This window comes from Hippoglossus stenolepis, chromosome 20, assembly GCF_022539355.2.
Source record: "Hippoglossus stenolepis isolate QCI-W04-F060 chromosome 20, HSTE1.2, whole genome shotgun sequence".
NCBI lineage: Eukaryota > Metazoa > Chordata > Actinopteri > Pleuronectiformes > Pleuronectidae > Hippoglossus > Hippoglossus stenolepis.
The window spans coordinates 13,961,375-13,980,714 of record NC_061502.1 but is presented as its reverse complement, the minus strand read 5'-3'; the positions used below and the strand labels follow the sequence as shown (position 1 = coordinate 13,980,714).

Below are 19,340 nucleotides of genomic sequence, written 5' to 3'. Positions count from 1 at the left end.
GCCTGGTCCTGGATGGAATTACACCAGCTTATAAGGTAAGTTATTTATCAGTTTATTTTATTTGACATAAATCACACAACAACACAAATGTAAAGTAATAATATCACTGACCTATTTCTCCATTGGTCCTTAAAGATAACAGATGTATTCATCAATAAGTTCACACCATGTAAAACTAACAAAATTATAGTTACATATACATACCCACGATGGTAAGCGTGCTCCTCCATGTTTCTCATAAGACATACTTCGGCCTTCTTAATTAAATTGCTGTTCAGTTTATTCTGAAATGAAAACTACTTCCACAGTTAAAATATTCCTGGGCACTAAATATTTGGTCATGACCTTACGACCAAATTCAGGCCCATCACAAAGGTATAAAAGTCATGTAATCTTTTACTGAGTAACTGATTGGAAGAAATAGCTAAAAGAAAAAGTAAAAAATACATTTTCCAACATGCACAAAATGCTAAACTCATCACTTTTCTCACTTTTATAAAATCATGTGACAATGTCGACAGTGTTTCCTATTCACCACATTATTTTGATATAAAAGAAACATATCATGATCATGAACCTAATATGTTGATTGGAAAAAAAAAAAGGTCTGAGTATGGGACAAATATTTTCTGTATCTCTTTTAATGTTGGCACCAAAATACTGACATACGATCAACAAAAGTCACAGAAACAAAAAGCTCCAATTACAAAAGAAAAATTCAAAAATAATTCTTCATTTATTTTAGCTTGAAACATGCAACTGACACACACTGAAGCTCAGAGATTACAAATGATTCACAGAGAAACAGACAGATATCAAGCAAAGATATGTATCTTAAGTTCCTTTAATTATTCTGCCCTTCAAATTTTATTAAGTTCAGTTTATTTCCTTACCACTCTCTGAAAACCATTCAGATACTTTCAGTCAGTCTAGTTCTGTTATTTTTATAGTTTGTACTGTAGCAATCGAAGCTGTCGTCTCCTTTTGACCTCTCCTCTAATTCATGAGAGAAATTCACTAAAGACACACCAGGTAATCCTACGGCTCAGAACATATATAAGCTGATTAAAGCATAACTGGTAAACCTAACGTCATTTTTTGTTGAATATTACAAATTTATCCGAGCAAATACTGACTGAAATTGTACTTCGACAAAAGATGCAAAGAAAAGTTCATCACTAATTATAAAAATCTGTCAAATGAGCAATAAACAATAAATCATGATCAACTACAAATATTCTCACTTTCAGCAATTAAGTTTTTGCATTTTCCTTGTTGAAAAGAATTTTGTTGTCATCTCGGGATACAGACTTGTCCACCATTTTGTCGTTACACAAAGTATGACGTTTAAAAAAAACAAAAACACGAGTGGGCCCAAAATGGCCGCAGACTTACGTGGTGCTCATCAGCGGTTGTGGTCCACTGCGAGTTGACGCAACGCTCCTGCTCCGCATGAAAGATCAATAGTTGTCTCCCTCCCACCCTGAAGAAAAAACTCTAGTTGAAAAGGAGAACTGACGACCTCCATCTTTTACTTCCTCTGTCCGTCCGATTTAACCGGAGCCGTCCCTGCTCTCGTCGAAGTGCGGCAACTCGACTGTAAACGCAGCAGAATGGCACGAGTTGATGGATAATGTGGATAAACTCAGAGTTCAGGAGGACAACATGATGCAGAAGTTAATTCATTCCACTCTCGCTCCTCTCTTGGTCTCTTTAACCCGTCTACATGGGCCGACCACTTTGAACACCAATCAGCTCTGTCCGGATTTGCACATTCGTCCACTAGTGAACCTTTCCACCCCCCTGGGCTTTTTAGTGTTATACTGTGAAATATACATCTGAACAGTCTGGTGAGCCTCTGGTTGGATTTAAATAGCCTCACATGCTTCTGTCTCTTGGATACAGTGAAGCCGATAGGCCGGTAGTGCAGGCTGGCTATGCCCAATCACAAGGCATCACCACGGAGCTCACCAGCCAATGGGAGGAGGAAGATGGTCTCTGTGATTTCATTGTCACTATGGGAGGGGGGTGAAACATGCTGCCAGGACAGGTGGCACTAACATGCAGAGCAGTGGACTCTATAGTGAGAGTTAACCTGCTGATGAAGACGAAGACGCTGCTGAGAGAGGAAGAGCTGGAGGTGGGTCTAAAAGATGATGCTCCTCTCACCAGCAGCTGCACAGTCCCATGCACACGAGCTCATTGTGCAGCCACGTCACTGTTATCAGCGCAGCTCACGTCACAGGAATCAACCGGGTTGATTTGTGAGAGCCATCGTCCTGCTTGAAGGTGGCTTGTCTCCCTGGCAACCGGCTCCGTCTCTGGCCAGAAGCTCAGACTGACAGAGAGCACTCAGCTGGCAGGACAGGGGCTTCTTCTCGTTACTTTCACTCGATCGCCATTCAGTCCCGGTTTGACCCCGACTTGAGTGGTATACGCTTTTATGTCCGTCTGTCCGTCTCTCGTCAACCTTTACTTTTACCTGTTTTACTCGGATAAGTGATGCTTTCTATCCTTTCTTATCTTTCATAATTCTGTTTTCCAAATCTCGTTTTTCACACTAATCATTCAACACAATCTTAGGAGCTCGACACATTTAACTGTGTATTGTGTCTATCATAAATTAAACCTGTGTGTCTGTGAGCTACAAAAAAAACCCCCAATTATTTTAATCCTAAATTTTATTGTTGGTTTACAATACAGAACATATTGAAAACATATAAATATAAATGAATATATTCAAAACACTCACCACCCTGACAGCTACCTGGGCAGTGTCCCTGGGCAGGTGTATCGACCAGGCCCCTCTCTAAATGACTATAAGGAGAGAGCCACAACTACACGTTCAATATATAAAAATAAAAGTAATAATACCAAGAAAAACTTGATGTATAAATGTGTATAAAGTCTGATTAAAAACAGCTTAAAAAGGTTGGTGACTTTTCCCCAAAATAAGGTTTGCATGTTTTACTTCTCATACACATGCTCTAGGTTTAAAGCCATGAGATGTAAATGAAAATGCCACAGAATTTCAAGAAAGTGGATTTCATGTTTTGCTGATATTTTTTTTGCTACTTCTACTTCTTGGTCAGTCACAAAAAAAGTATTATTCCATCATGAGTTTTGTTTCATGTGAGCTAATCTGTCAAAGTCTGGTTCCTGTAGCGTTCCTTGACTCCTCAGGTCACAGATCTCCTGATGGGACAGAGGTCGTTCTGTTTTCCTCCCGAAGTCTTATCTCCTCATGTGCTACTTGCAGCTTTATTTTACGACTCCTCACTCAGCTTTTCCAGCAGTAAAGTAGAGCAAAGTTTTTATGAGGCAGCAGGTCGGCGTGAGAACACGACACAAATCAGCAGTGAGTTGCCCTCGGGTTCTGCTGTGTCAGCAGTCTCCCTTGTTTCTGACAGCCGTGGTGCGTGTGCACTGACATGACGAGTCAAACTTCTCCTGAGTGAGATTACAGATTCAGCTTTTGTACATAGTCAGAAAATCTAAGATGAAATAGTGCGTTATAAGTAAGTTTGTAATAGGGAGAGCTGTGTCTCAGCCAGGAAAGAACATTGTGTATTCTGCAGATAAAAAGATGATACAGTAACTTCTCATACCTCACTGCAAGCACTTTTCTCACTCCATCAGTGGTGGCTGTCAGTTTAATTAGAGAAGTAAAAGCAAAGAGGAATATAGAATCACTTAATATTATAGATTCATTATAGATTCAGTACTTTTTCCTTGGCACTGTCTTTTCTTTTTAAATGTCAGGCGGTCCATATTTATGTCAAACTGAAGCATCTGTCAACACTCTTTAGTCAGAGGGTAGAAAACCAGACTAGCTCGCTGTCTTTAAAGACGAAAGGAACACACAGACATGTAAATGAGGCAGACACACGAGACAGACAGTCACTGTCCTGTCCTTTACTTTTGTGTGCATGGAAAAATAAAATATCTCACACACGCAAAGGCTCATATTACACAAGAGCCGGGCCACACCTTAGGAACACATACACAAACACACACACGCAGAGGAGACCGCAATTATTTTTATCGGAGAAGAAACTCCAGTCACCTCGTTGACCTGGTGACCTTTAATTTTTAATTTTCATCTCATTCAAGTAGGAACTCTACCCAAATAAATATGGATTAATAAGGGACTCAACAAATGTTTTTTTAAACACCCATGATCTCAGAGTGCCTGTGCCCCCGGAGTGCTCGTTAAGAGCACTGCGTTTTTTACTTAACCCAACCCCAACCCAAACAGAACCCTAATCCCAACCCTAGCCCCGATCATCAGCCTAATTCTAACCTCAACCCAACCTAACCCTAATCCAACATTACCCCTAACCCAATCTTACCCCCAACCACAACCTGAAACCTAACATAACCCCTTACCCTAGTCCTAACCCCAAACCCAACCCTAACCCTAACACAACCCCTAATCCCAAACCCAACCTAACCCTAATCCAACACTACCCCTAACCCAATCTCAACCCCAACCACAACCCCAAACCTAACATAACCCCAAACCCTAAACCTAATCCTAACCCCAACTCTAACTGTTTCCTTTGTCTCCAGACTTTATATTAAGCTAAGTTCACCAGCTACTACCTGTAGTTTTGTTTTACAGACAACAGACTGGTAAACAGTCTTCTCATCTAACTCTTAGTAAATAGGCAAAAACCTTTGTGAATAAAATCATTATTATGTAAAACTCAGCATCTATTAAAACACTTTAATCCAGCATTATCTGAAATAAGGTACTATTTGACATAGGTCCCCAGACGGTCTGGTCTTTGTTTCCCCTGAGATTACCATCGCCCTGACAGATCCCAGTGAGGCATGTCCATCTCATTTTGAATGCTAATCAAAATGCAATATCCTGATTGAGCTTCTATCTGTTTCTATGAATAGATATGTGGGTGTGCATATGTCCTGACCTGTCGGAACTGTGTGTTTCACCGTCTGCCTCCCCTGCTTTACCACGGCCGTCTGACCATGTGACAACATGCTCAAACACTCAGATATTCACCAACTAAGTCATCACAGGTCTCGTGTGTATCTGGTTCTCACACTGTGGAGCACTCACACATGAAATGCTAATGCATCCTCCTCTTTTGTTGTTTGGCCTGGAAAAAAATGTGATTTAATTTTAAAAAAATGTGAATTTCATCGTTTGCGTTCAAGAGGCTGTTCTCAGCAAGTACACACGGGAGCTGGTGAAGGCCACCGCCCCCCCCCTTACTCATTTCCAGGCTTTGTTGTGTTTATCAGGGTCACACTTTAGTGAGAGCCTGTAAGTGTCTTTTTGTGTATGTACGACACTAACTAACCCTCTCCTCTTCAATGTCTTTTGCTCTTTTCTTTGCTTTCTCTTTTCTAACCAATGCTGCAATCAGGCTCTTTTATTGGGAGCAAAACATATACATGAAATGGTGTGATAGCTTTGATAATATCATGGCCATGCATTATAGTGGTCTCGTTTTTACATAAGATGCTTTGTGGATGATTGTTACTTTAAACTGCTTAACAGTTAATATGCAGTTTATTGTCAGGTAAGACGAACAAAAGTGACTAATTCTCACAACACTTTGAGTATTTGTCTTACAATTACAATTATGTTGTTTTTATTGATTAGCTCATCAAATATGTATCGTTTAGCTCTACAATCAATATTATATAATATAATAATATAATAAGTGTATTATAGGACTATAATTTGGAAATGCATCATATTCTTTTAATTGTAAATTACACTTGGACAAACAAGAGACGGAGCTGTCATGGTTACATAATACTCTACTAATAAACAATGTGAGCCGCAGCGCGCATGCTTGGTCATTAGCGCTGTCATTACATCGGCCAAGGAAGTTATGTTTTCACCCGTCCGTTTGTTTATTAGCAAGATTACGCAGAAACCACCAGATGGATTTCCATGAAACTTGGTGGAGTGGGCAGATCTGGACAAAGGGGAAAATCCAGCAGTTGCTTTCCTCTACATTGCGAGATAAGGCCCTTTGTAGAGATATGTGCTCGACATGGAAACATGCACATACATGTACATTACTGCCTCAGGGCAACAACGGAGACTAATGTCAATATGGAGTTGTCTTTCAAAGTGAAATGGTGGATCCTGACAGGTGTGTGCAATACTTAAACGTCCTCCTTGACCCCTGTTGTACTTGCAGACACACACAGAACGGTGGATTTGTACCCAAAACAGGGAAAAATACAATACATAGATGTGTCACATAGAGTATTTCTATACAAACTCTACGTGTCCAGCTCAAACTAACACTCAACATAAGTGAACTGTCAACAAAGACTGAACCAAAACGGATGGCCTACTCTATCTTAAGCATGTCATTCTGCGGGGCGTTTGATGGAGCGCCACGATAACCTGCACTACATTAACTGCTGCACACACTCCTACTCCACCATCATTGGTATGGTCTTCTTGTCCTGCTGCCACCCCTCCCCCAGACCTCATCTCCTTTGTTCCACGGTGAGGATCATCCGTCCCTCTTGGGCGATATCTGCCAATGAACGGTGACACCATCATAACTGCCCTTCTCCGAGCATCACATGAAAGCCCTCTCTTTTGTTCTCTGTGCCGTATTTCTCTCCTTCCTGAGTCGTGTCATGATCTCCCGGTGATTAATGGTGATGGGGACTTCTCCGTGACTGCATCCACTTGGGTCCCTGCACGCAACCCTGCACGCAACCCTGCACGCAAACAAGCAAAAAACACACGTTCCAGATCAAACGTTTCATCAGTTTACAGTCTGCTAAGATCTCTGAACGAGAGACGACTGCAGCGGCAAACATATAAACCACAAAGCGTTGAAGGTGTTTGTGACTGAATTTATGTGCAGGAGCAATTCTGCTCTCATGCAAGGGGGTCTGCAGACTTCATAAACAGAGTCAGCTGCAAGTTTTACTGTACATGGACACACACAAACGCACCCACAAGAAAAGAAACCAGATACACAGCTGCACAAGGCCAGAACACACACTCATAAACACACATGAAACACATATGGAAAAGAGGCCTTCAAGACAAGGCTGGGGAAATGATTCACTGTCACATAAGCATAAACACGTCAACACATGCACACAGATGCATGCATGCTGTCACACACATGCTGAGGACAAAGAGACATGAGACGGACACAAAGACCCAAGATGCAGTGTATGGTCTGTACAGTAAGCTGGTCACACATGATGCGTTAGCACCGGCCATGTTGGTGTAGATTCATATTAACATCACATCCATGCAGGCCATCGCTTCTCAAGCAATTTAGACATTTTCTAACCTCTCACAAACACATTCATGATAAATAAGAATCCACTATATTAGATTTATGTCACATCGGCCTCTGGCTTCTCCTCCCTAACGGCTCATTCTTTATGGTACATTAGTGCGTCTTTGTCTCGGCAGCCAACACACCATCACCACCATTACTTAACATGTGGAGAAAACAAGGGGAAGGGACGGAGGGAGGGCGGGGAAGATTGAGACTGGGAGTAATGAAGCTATGTATGTGCTTTCCCTGGTGGTTTTAATGGTGAGTGGAAGACCATAATTCACCCCAGCACACGCGCATGCGAGTGCAAATGAATGCACGCTCGTACACGTGCGTGCATGTGCGCACACAGGCGGCCAAAGCAATACTTTTGACTCTCTCTCTCGCTCTCTCTCTCTCTCTCTTTGATTCTTTGTGTGCGTCCCACCCTCCATTTAGGCCAGTGCAAAGAAGATATATGGATGTGTGGAACAGAGTGACCTTGACATTGTGTGTGTGTGTGTGTGTGTGTGGGTTGGGGGTGGGAGAGGGAGAGGGAGAGGGTCTATACTGACTGTGCACCAAATGGACCCATCTATGAATCATTATAATAGCACACCATCACATCTATTCTATTCTACTCAGGCATACAAAGCATGAATATAATACACTGATATGCCCGAAACAGCAATTGCCAGTAATCATGAACTAATATTTAGCATATCAGACTATAAATGGAGGAATCTATGTCGGCCTGTTTGTCTGTCTGTCAGTTGACCCTCCACAATACACCTGCAACATGTCAGGGTCAATCGGATGAGAAGTCCCTAAGAGTATAGATAGGACACTGCACTAGTTACTGTGTAATATAGTGTATATATTTTATACATCTAATGAAGGACTGGACATCTGGGATTAAAGCGAGTGTGTGTAGGGCAAGAAAATGTGAAAATGTTGATAAATAAGTGAAAAATTAACTGTTCATCTCGCAAAAAAAAAAAATGATTCAAAATATTGGAAACGACAATAATTTGTTATGAAGGTAAAAAAACAAACATCAAAAAATGGCAAAATCAGTCCACAGGACTCCTTAGGGTTAGAATGCTTGGAGGCCCTGGGACAAAATTTGTTGTTGGGCCTCAATTACGCAAAAGCTCCCTTTAAGTAAAGTGCCAACAACAAACTTTAGAAGGCAGGTTCTTTATATTGTCATGTGAGACCCAGCAGCGACCAACCAATGCCCCTAAATACCTGGTGATCAGTTTCCTTTATTTCAAATTAGCGTGTTGTAATTTGAAAATAATTAATATTTTAGAGCTTGATTCAACACAGTAATATTACATAAAACATCAGAAGGACTTTACTGATGGAAATTCACCAAGTTGGACGTAAACAAATAACCTTAAAACCTGAGTATTGGGACCCCTGGAGGTCTGCAGGGGCCAAGGGAAGTCGTCCATTTGACCCGATTGGTAATCAAGTGGTATGTTTTGAACATTTCTAACTTTACCAAGCCCCAGTGGCGTAATAGTGTAACAGTTTTCATTCACATAATTACATTTTCACTGTAAATAAAAAACACAACCCTTTGAAAGACGTTGAAACAGTTTTATACACAAGGCCTTTTGAGGACAGAACATCAAAACAACAACCATGTGTCATGTGTTTATATGAATCTGGGCCCGGCACCTAATGAAGTTTTACACTCATCAACACAACTGTGCCTCTGGCTGATCTGAATATAAGACGGGTTTTCTTCCACGGTTCGTAAAGGAGGAGAAGAGAATTCTGCCATTATAGTCAATGGAGGAAAAAGAGTGAGGAAGAGGAGCAGTGTGTCAAATTGCTGCGACACACACACACACACAGACAGACACACACACAGTCCTCTAGTACAACATGATCTAGTCATTAATCTAAAGTAATGAGCACACTCTGCAAGATAGCACATCTCCATGTAGGTCAGTAGAGGATGATGCAAGACGCATTGAGACACACCAACATACAGACACTTCTCTCGAAGAATCGTTCACCATAAAACGGCAGCATGGAGGCCGTACAGTGTAGTAATTGCCCTTCGTGACCCTCAGTGCACAGACATGTAACGCAGTCACATGCAGCCACATGCTACAGGGGGAGGTAATGCTCTCAACCTCTAGAGGGTGGTGGGGGGATGGGAACACGATGGGGGTTAGTGGGCTTATACAGCAAATGGATTGAGAGCAAGCTGAGCACGATGCATCGCATGAGGAAATAACACAGTCTTGTGTGTGTGTGCGTGTGAGGGAGCGATGAACTCTGCATCTACTGGCCTGATGTGAAGGAGCAGATGAGGGTGGGACGGGCAGCTTTTCTGTTTCCTGCGTGATTCTTCCACCTCATCTCCCTCTGCTCTCAGCCCAGCATCAACCTCCTCCTCTCTGTTATTGAGGAGAAGTGGGGCTGACAGTGGAGAAACAGTAGATAATGTGATAAAAGAGAATAGAGGTGTGAGAGGGAAACAGTGGAAGGTGGGAAACAGACCTACGACTGTGACGGGAAAGAGACTAACAAGATTTTATTGTCGCAAATTTGATTTGATCTGCGTTTAAATCCACAGACGCAATAAGATGAATTGAATATTTATCATATATACATCTCAAATTACATCACTCCTTCAAGCGTCTCACAAGTCCAAAACAAATCAATGGAGCAAATGAAAAGCATCAATCAACACAATGATTTCCCCTCTTCTAACAGTCCACTCCTGCGCTCCCGGTGTGTGAGGTTATCCAGTTCAATCCCATCAATGGCCCGACCCCCATCGATTCAGATTGTACGAGAGAAATCATTTTGAATCCATGGCGATGCTACACAATGGTTGATAACCAGAAAGAGCCATATCAGGTGGTCGGAGAGGAGAGGTGGGAAAACTAGAGAGAGATTCAACAAAACAAGATGAGACGGAGGTGAAAATGATGATGATGTCATAGACCAAGAGCTACTTGTCTCTCTCTGATGATGTCTATGTTTGGTTGTAGTATTTGCTCTTGAGTTATGGGCCCTGAACACTGTGGGTCAAACACACGAGACTCCGTTACAGCACATATCTAACTACAGAACTTCTACGGCTGCAAATATCGTCATTTTAAAAATCTGCCAGTTTCAACGTTCCGCCACCTCTGACTCTTCCTCTCTCTCTCTCTCTTTTATTAACCCAGCCTCGTTCATTCTTCTCACTTACCCCTCGTTTCTATTTCAGTCTTTTCATTGCACCTCACCTCAGACGATCGTTTTTCACATTGCGGATCACATCCTCACACATTCAGACGTGTGATGCGCCCATATGGATGCACACACTGCAAATCTCAGAGGAAAAAGGTATAAATTCCTCTATAGAGATTCTTTTTACCACGATCCTGCAAGAAGCAATATGTGCGAATACATGGTGATGATGTTGCTACAAATCACAGAAGGGCTGTGACAGATTGAAGCAATCTGACATCACACCACAGGCTGCGAGTCCGAGCTATAATCTGCCCTGATGACGCTGATCACAGCCTGTGAATGGAGGTGCTGCGGGACAATGCTCAGCCGCTCAGTGCCAGTGTGCCATTACAGAGATGACATCATCCCACTGCAGCACTTAGCGCGTGCCTCACACACACACAGACACGCACGCGCGCGCACACGAGTATCATGCTCAGTTCTCAGTTCCCAGGTCTTTCCACTGTCATGGATCTGACCTCGTGAGGCCTGCAGTAATTAGCACGTGTGTTAGCGCCTGTATGTAAGGTATATATACAGGTAAGGTATCAAGATGAGACAGCGAGAGGGCCGAGCTATCGAAATTAAGATGTCAATGCCGGGGCGAGAGGAGTCCACTAATGGCCATATCCTAACAGATCCATCACTGCTCACATCTTGTTTACACTTTGAACCCCAGACCACATATTGATGACTCACTTCTCATTAGCCCGCCCGCTCGCTCAGTCTCTCTGTGAATGTGTGTGTGTTTGTGTGAGTGTGTCTCCATTTGGGTATTTATGCGTGTGAGAAAAGAAACAGATAGATACATAGATGGATGGATGGATAGATGAGCGAGTGGAAAAACTATAACAGCAGTGAAGGGAGTGAAGGGCCTGGCGTGAGAGCACACATGCATCACACATGTCACCTGCGAGTCTGTATTTAGCTGGTTTCCTCGTCACGTCAGGAGCGACTTGTCATCCAACCTGTCATTATGACTAATGGTGCTGGAAGCCAGAAGCCACAGTGACTCCTCATCCTCTGGTCTCAGCAGCCACTATAGTCTCTCTCCTGTTATTTTGCTTGTTCAAATGGCGGCGTTATTAATGCTTAATCCCCTGTTATGGTTCAAACAGGGTTTGTTGGATGTGCTGTCTGACCACATCAAACAGGTCAGGTTGGTCATAACTATTTTACCTGGCTGAAACCTAAGGTGGAGCAATATACTGTCCATCCGTGCATGGACTGGGATTAGGAGACAGAATTTAGTCATAGGTCAGGAGGTATCAGAGAGGATTAGAGGTGGACATATGACAAAGTAGTGCGGTGATTATTCATAAGACTGGAGGCTATAGCAGCTTAGGAATTCAGTTTTTTTTCTGTTTGCATAAGGCTAAAAAAAGAAAATTCGAATTTTGATCCATTGATTAAAAACATGTGGAACTGAATTTGCTGGAGGATGTTCCCCGATGTCAATTATTTTAGATTGAAAAATCCAGTAACTAGATGTAATCTGATTTTCATTCTTTTGTTTCTACACATACACACAACATTAGACACGTTTTTTGCAACACAACAAAAAACAAAACAATCTTCCTTCTCACCAAGGAAACAGGCAACACTGATGCAACGTCAGGCTGAATTGATGAAGTGAAATCAAACCGCAGGTCATTCTGATTAGCAGAAGTTACATGACTATAGTTTTTAAACGGCACATTGTATAATAATTCAAAACGTCAGTCATGCTTTTCAACATTTCTCGAAGAAAACACTGTAGATAACATTCAATACTAAAGTTCTCCCCAGGCTTTTACTGCTTGTTATGTACATAGTGTGCTGACTCAGAGATGTTATACTCTGTCTGAGCATAAATACACACAAAGACTCACTGTCAGTTAGCATAATATTCCAGTCTGACTCTGGGACCACTTCTGTAAAATCATGTAAAATGTGAGTTCCTGATACTTCATCATTTTGGAGAATATGAAGTCACTCATCATATTCGAGTGTAGATACACACACATGCTCAAACAGTACTTCAACACACACTGTGCGCCCACACAGAACATTGCTCAGTTGTGTCATCACTGTTTGGGGGGAGGCGTACAGTGTTCTCTGAGTACACAGGTTAATTGCTTGCTGCATTAAAACAAAGATGATAGAAGCTCGCTGACATGGAACAAGGCAGAGGTGAATAGAAAAAACTGAAATGTGGGTTGAGATGGCAAATAAACCGAGCCAGTCACTCATGATACGACATGAAACCAATGAACAAACAAAGAAAACTAGAAACAAGGAACAGCACATATAGATGTTAGCACAGAAAACATTTAATTTATATATTCAAAGGTGTTCTATTACACCTTTTCAGTTGTTTTTCAGTGCATTAGAGGCATTTTGAGTATGTAAAGGGTCTGCAAAGTTAAAAAGCCCAAAGCTCCTCTCCCGCACAGGAAACACTTCTCCTGAAGTTCCTGAAATGCCTCGTTGGTAGTGCTACTAATACTTCCGGGGAACTGTGACATCACATTGCCACACATTTGCATAATGCATGCGTAGTGAATAGTCTGGTACACTTCCTGACAAAAGCCGTGTCTCAATTCAAGGGCTGCACCTCTTGGACAGTTTGACGAAAGTGATGTGTTTCCTGAACATTATAGCATGTAAACCTTTTCAAGTAATAACATAATTAAAATGATGAACCAGAGTTTCAGCCTAATTATGTCTCCTTTAATTTTAAATCAATTAAAAGCTAAAAACGATGCCCATCATCCTGCTATGTTAGGGATGAGGTGGTTAATGTGGCTCTGAGTGACTGCTCTTGAATCTGGACGTTTGCTGCTCTTCCAATAGGTTGAGAAAGAACGGAAACAGAGCGGAGTTCAGAAGAGTCTCCAGCCATTCATTCAGTAACCTTACTGACCTCATGTGTGACTGCAGCTGGGCCAGACATGTAGTCAGTCAGGTGACCAGCTGACTGGGAACTGCTATTAAAATGTGGCTGTGGTATTTGCAGTTGCGGTGAGCCTGCTCCCTCGGTCTTAAAGCATGTTTGAATACTTTGAGTCAACCCTGAGCTTGGCATCAGCTGTTGAAAGGAATACAGCAGAATTTGTTTTCCCCCGTTCTCTTCTTTCATCCTTTTCTAAAGTCTCCTCTTCATTAAAGAACATTTGAAGGCAACAAACAAACAGAAAGACGGTTTTGTTGGTTTGAGGTTCTTTTTGAATAGTTCAGCTTCAATGAAAAGACCACATCGGTTAAACCAAAAGTACCTGATGCGTGTCCAGGGTTTGGTAACGATGACAGTGTGGCTATGAATGTACCGTACTGTGTAATGACAACAAAGCTTGGGTTTCACAAATCATTGTGCTGTGAATATACTATGACCCTTTGAACCCTTTTCTGTAATTGTAGTGGCTCTAACAGGTTTGGGTTTGACAATGCAAAAATGATGACAGCAACTCTTGATGAACAGGTCTACACTCACGAGTCATGAGTTTGAATTCCCCCGAAAGTCCCAGATACTAATAGACTGCGTGACCTCATTGTTCAAGTACCTGTGATTATCAGGCACAGTGACACATGTTTTATTTCCTTGTGTGTTTTCACCAACAGTTGCTGAAGTAACCAAAACTGGCATTAATCCTCTTATTGAACACTGTTGAAATTATATCCATCCATCGTCTCCATCGTGTTTCCGAGCTCGGGTAGTGGAGGACGCCAGCCAAGTAGCGTTTTCCAGAATATACCCTCTCCCCAGCTGATGACACTGCGAACACAGAAACCTGCTGTGTTAATGGTGGAGATCATGAGTTACTGGAATGGTATATTTTGGTTGTAGATTGTCTTCTATATATTACAAGTTTCGTGCTGATCATCTTACTTACATCATATATATATAGTGGACTAATTGTGGCATTGAATTCCATTAGCGGGGCCTCACTTCAGAAACTAATTTAATGAGAAACCATGTTTTCATTAACACTCTTTTGTTATTCAATACTATATATTAGTATATTTTCCCTAAGAAGATAAAACAGATGCTCCCATAAGTGCAGTCTGAAGATTTCTATCAAAGTTATGCAGGAATAACATTTTTACAAAGTCACAAGACATCAAATCCTTACTCTGCACACATAATTACACACTCACATAAACTAACATGTTAACCTGGAATAGATTGTTTGTATGACAGCAGGTTGGCCGGAGGTAAAAGTGTGTATTGGTTGTTGTGAACAAGGGGAGGACAGGAAGGGGAATAAGGAGCAGACTGTCAGTGCAGCGGCCCGGTCAGGGTCAGTGTTCATGTTTTCTGCGTCCGTGGGAGATTTCAAACATGCAAGTAAAGACTTTGTAGAGGAACTTCAAAACACCCCAGATCTGACTGCCCCCCGTTTCTTTATGTTTCGCAACAACCAAGCAAAAGCACCCAGCCCAGTATCAGGTATCAGGGGGTTGCTGTGCGTCTGCTCTCGCTTAATGCTGCCTCACACACAACAAACATTGTGCAAGAGGACTTCCAGGAACTTGAGAAGAACATGGTTGTTGTTTGGCTGTTTCGATCCCTCCAGACTGACACGAGAGAGAGATTTATCTTCTGGAGGGAGTGTGAGGTTAAATTTGTTCATGCACAAGACACAAACACACAGTTGGTGAGTTATCTTGTGAATTAACAGCACATGTGAGGCAGATGGGAGCTGCTGCATTTTCTTTGCTGGGCTGGAAATTCCTCTCGTGGCAATACGAGCTGTTAACTTCTGTATAACTTTTTGTATTCATGCAGCAATTCAAAACAAAATGAGTTGAGAAGGACACGGAAAGGGTGTGGAGCCTCACCAAGCTTTATTTACATGCGCGCCATTTCTTATACAAACTAGATTACAATTCAAAATGGAATACACAGGAAAAATACCCACTAACATCAAGTCGAGAAGAAGCAAGATTAATAAAGGGCAAAGTTCAGAGGGTGTATGGATGGGAGCTGGACTGGGCCTCTTTACAAGGATGGAAAAAGTTCAAGATCATGAAAAGGAAACGTCCAAAAAGGTGATTAAGGTATCTAGTGGTATGTCTCTCCTATTGTTTTTATTGTTTTTTTTTTCTTTTTCTCAGCATTAAAGTTGCACGTGTTGTGCTGCAGGTGTGTGTGTTGAGCACAAGAAGAGAAGACCTGTGCTTCAATGAAGTAGTAGCACTGACTGACTGTGTGGAAGGCCTGCTCCACTGTGACTAAACTATCTCCCCGAAAAAGCCAAAAAACGTTTGAATGCACTGAATGTACAAAATGTAAGCAACACTCTCCTGCGATTGAGATCCCCTTTGCAGTTTATCAGGGATCGATAACCCCTCTGTAAATAGAAGGGATTAGAGCATTCCCTGGATTCACCTTGTCAGTCTTCACAGGAGGATTAAAGCAATATTCTGCACAGTCAGTGTAGATACATTCAAATGCTTAGCAGTTCGGGTGATGGCTCAGGATTCCCCCTACCCCCCCCAAAAAACAAACGAACAAAAAAACAAACAATTTTGAAATGTGACATGATGTAGGAAATTCCAGCTCATTGTCGTGGTGATGCTTCAAACGTGTCAAGTTCATAACTAGCGGCTCACTGAAAGCACCGGGACGTGAGCCGACTCCACCCCAGGTGGAATAAAAACAAGTGCGAGGCTGAGGAACGTCCGTTAAAAGAGGCCTTTCCCCGTGTCTGCGTCAATGTTCACACACTTGTAATAATAAACCCCTCGAATGCAGGAGGGTGGTTCAAGTGCTGCTCTGTAAGCCCTGATTTAAAAAAATTGAAACAGAGTGTGCGTTTGATACAGGGTCCTTCTCTGTGTTACAATTTCTGTCGAGGGACGGCACCATTGGCAGGGTCAAGGGGGTACAGCTAAGTCATGCACTAAACCTCAGATAGCACAGTAGATCATTCTAGGCAACCATGCACGCGCACGCCTCTCCCTTGGCCTCAAGGTGATATACACACATCTGTACACTTTATACACAGTGGGGCACACACTTCATGTCACTACCCCAGACAGAGATGGGGTACCAGGGTCTCCAGATGCTACATCAATGGTGCGTTCCACCATTTTCAAAATCTGGTTCAACAATTAAATCACTGGTAACAGTGTTCCCTTCTACCTGGTTGTTCATTATTTCTTCAACTTAACCTTTAGAGGTATCACAAAATCCAAGGGTCCAATACTACACGAGTAGCCTACATAAAGACATACAGCGAGTATATATGCATTTCACACAGTTCATAATGCATAAATACATGCATGCATACAGTCGGCTGTGCTGTATGCACCATGAGGGATAGTGAGGGGTTACACATCCTTGTGAGATTAATTCAACAGAAAATACACAAGACAGATACACACACACACTCACACACACATACACACACTCACTTACTCAGGAGATACAGGAAGTCACCTGCAGGAGCACCAGGCGTGTCCATGAGGGGATGTGTGTATGTGTGTCACGAGTCCGACAAGAGGAGAAACGGCTATGACAGCAAAACGAAAAATAACAGACCGCGTGAAGCCTGACATTTATCTCGCTTCCTCCTCTTCATCGCAACGGCCAAAAGTTCACAGGATACAAGTTCACAAACACAAAGCATTACTGTTTTTTTTTTTTCAATCAAGAAATGTTAAAATACCATTAGAATGTGACTTGATGTTATTTAAACGGGAAACCTCCCTTTCCCCCCTGAGTGATTCTATATATATGCATAACAAGCCCCACAAGCTCATTTCAAGAAAACAGCAGAGCTTAACACAGATCCCTGGTATTATTTTTTTCTATCTATGTAGGTGACTGGAGTATATATATATATATATATATATTAATATATATATATATATATATACACTGTATATGGGTGTGTGTGTGTGTGTGCATGTGCGTGCTGTGATTTGGCTGCCAGCATATCCTACTGTTTGTTTCAAGTAATTTGGCAATATACAGAGATAGCTTATTGTTTTTACTCGAGAAACAAATGGCTTCTAGAGGAATGAGCCTAAAAACCCTGCTCTCGCCGCCATCTACGGATTCAACCTCGCCGTGCTACATGTGGCTGCAGCTTTGGGCTTCTGCAGGTCATGGGTAGAAACAGGAAAAAACAAACAAAATAACTAAATGCACGGCTTGCTCTCAGGACAGGATTCAACACTGTTTACATAGCACCTGTTATGGTGTGGAAATGTTCACAACCCTCGGACACAGGTATTCATTTTGGCTACATCATATGCTGTGATAAACGACCTTAACAGAATTCACCAGACGCGAAGAAAACAAAGAAAAGACTGACAATATCCCCCCACCCCCCCACCCCTTCCTTCTTGAACTTCCCACTGCCCTGCACTGTACAAATATCCACGATGAGATTTTCTTCCTATAGTCTTTTTAACATTTTTTACAGTTAGATATACACAAAAAAAAGAAGAAAATATTTTGTATTATGAAGCTAATTGTAATACAACCCTCAGTATGCTGCAGTTTATTTCAAGCATGATATAAGAACTAAACGGGTCGTGCATGGCGTTATATCGAGAAAGTTTAACTTCTACAGTTCTGGGATCTTGCAAACTGGGGCAGCGTGTAAGTTTGTCTGTATGTGTGTGGATGTGTGGCTGCGCAATGAGTAACATACTCTATTCCCATCTTTTCATTTTATCAATACACCAGTTCTCTTTGTACAGACATGTATGATGCAGAAACAAAACAAAAAAACACTGAACATTTAAAATCACTAAGTGAGAACAGAGGGATTTTTTTTCAACATAACACGTCCCAGGATTTACACCACATAACTTCTTGATTTTTTCACTTTACACGTTTTCTACTTTTTTAATATCTTCAACGGGAATAACTGCACTGTGCACAACTTCCATCTTTGCTTGATATTTAGTCCTTGTATTCCACCTGAAACCCCTTCTGATAGGCAGAGTCTCTTTGATATCAACAGACTGGGTGTCAAAGGAAAATTGCATAACCCTAAGATTTGTGAGTTCATTGTGATTGTTTGACGTAGCTTTCCTTCTTTTTGTTGTTGTTTCACAGGAGGCGTTGAGGGCTTATATGTGCAGCATCACTAGAGTCTGTCAGATCGCTCATAGTTCACCAGTGTGGGAGCAAAGGTAAAGCTCTCATGAGGAAGTCTTCTTCTGTAAACATAGGGTTTGTATTTTACGTTGTGCTGATGGCAGGTTTGGCAAAAAGGATGTTGTACATCTGATCTTCTCTTGCAGTACACAGTTCAGACCTGGGGAGAGAAAGAGAGTAGATACTTATTTCTGAGTACCTGTGCAGTACCTCAAAACAATCTTAACTTAATGTCAACCATTTCTAGGGATGCATCAATTAGCTCTGTTGTAAAACTGACCAGGTCATCACCAATCCACTGTACACTGTTAAGTTGCAGTGATAAGTGAGTGCTCCCAGTCACCACTGGTGCCATTACAGCCACGAAGTCAAGCTCAGCTCACCTGACAGCTACAGCAGCTGATCTCAAAGCCAGCCCACATCGGCTGATGGCTCAGCTGACTACCTTCCATGTATTCATTGGCAAAGCTCAAACAAGGCTCCTTATTTAAGCTGCTTCAGCCTGCCAACCCCGGCTGCTTCCTCTGCAAGCCGTTTTGCAACCCACCTCCACCCCAGCTCCCCCCTTCTCATGTTGTGTTTGATTTATTCAATTACATTTCTGTAGTCACTGATGCCCGCTCTGTTCCCTTTGGGGGTCTTTCTGCTGCTCTCCCTGTCTTTAGCTTTCCATGTAGGCACATGGAAGGATGGAGAAGGGTGCCCTCTCTGTCTAA

At 42.1% G+C, this 19,340-nt stretch overlaps 1 protein-coding gene across 1 annotated transcript in view; it reads right to left on the bottom strand.

The window, feature by feature from the left end:
• Positions 1-15,331: 15,331 nt before the first annotated feature.
• Positions 15,332-19,340, bottom strand: part of foxo3b (forkhead box O3b) — a 44,841-nt gene continuing 40,832 nt past the window's right edge. Inside the window, exon 4 of the mRNA XM_035144538.2 lies at positions 15,332-18,784. The gene's annotated coding sequence lies outside the window, so the exon portion shown is untranslated. The remainder of the gene's footprint in view (positions 18,785-19,340) is intronic.